Raw genomic sequence first — 500 nt, 5'->3', positions numbered from 1 at the left:
GATTATTACCGCCAGTCCACCAGGGCAGAGCAGGTGGAGGAAGGCTGGAACCTGTCCTCCAAGTGACTGCACTGGGGCCCTGTCCGGAGTCAGTCTTTGCTGTTCACCACTGAGCCTTGAAGATCCAACATACCTTACAGCAATTAATCATGGGCCAGACCTCCAACCGCCTTGAACAAAGGAATCATGGCAGCCCAGCGAGCCCCCGCCTGCCCCTAAGAAAGGCCCTCTGTGCACCGAGAACACCAGTGGGGCTGCCACGGTGAACTATCACCACCCCTGGAGCCGAAAACGCTTCTCTCCCGTTACTTCCATCCAGAAACTCTTCTCCTTTTTGCATAAGCTTTCCCTTTGCATTGCTTGCATTGCTGACTAAAGTCAAGTGGCTTCTGGGCTATACGAGCACCTGACAACTGACAGAAGCTGAAAGTGAGAAACCCTGCAAGTTGGACAGGGCAGCTATGACCCCATGAGGGACACCCAGCCCTGATGCTTCTCTC

General features: G+C 54.4%; 1 protein-coding gene across 1 annotated transcript in view; it reads right to left on the bottom strand.

The window, feature by feature from the left end:
• The window catches only part of FNIP2 (folliculin interacting protein 2), a 105,917-nt gene that overhangs the window by 103,717 nt on the left and 1,700 nt on the right, over positions 1 to 500 (bottom strand). The gene's annotated exons all lie outside the window — the stretch shown is intronic.

This window comes from Bison bison, unplaced genomic scaffold (genome assembly GCF_000754665.1).
Source record: "Bison bison bison isolate TAMUID 2011002044 unplaced genomic scaffold, Bison_UMD1.0 scf7180017864060, whole genome shotgun sequence".
NCBI classification, from domain to species: domain Eukaryota; kingdom Metazoa; phylum Chordata; class Mammalia; order Artiodactyla; family Bovidae; genus Bison; species Bison bison.
This window is presented reverse-complemented; position numbering and strand designations above follow the sequence as displayed.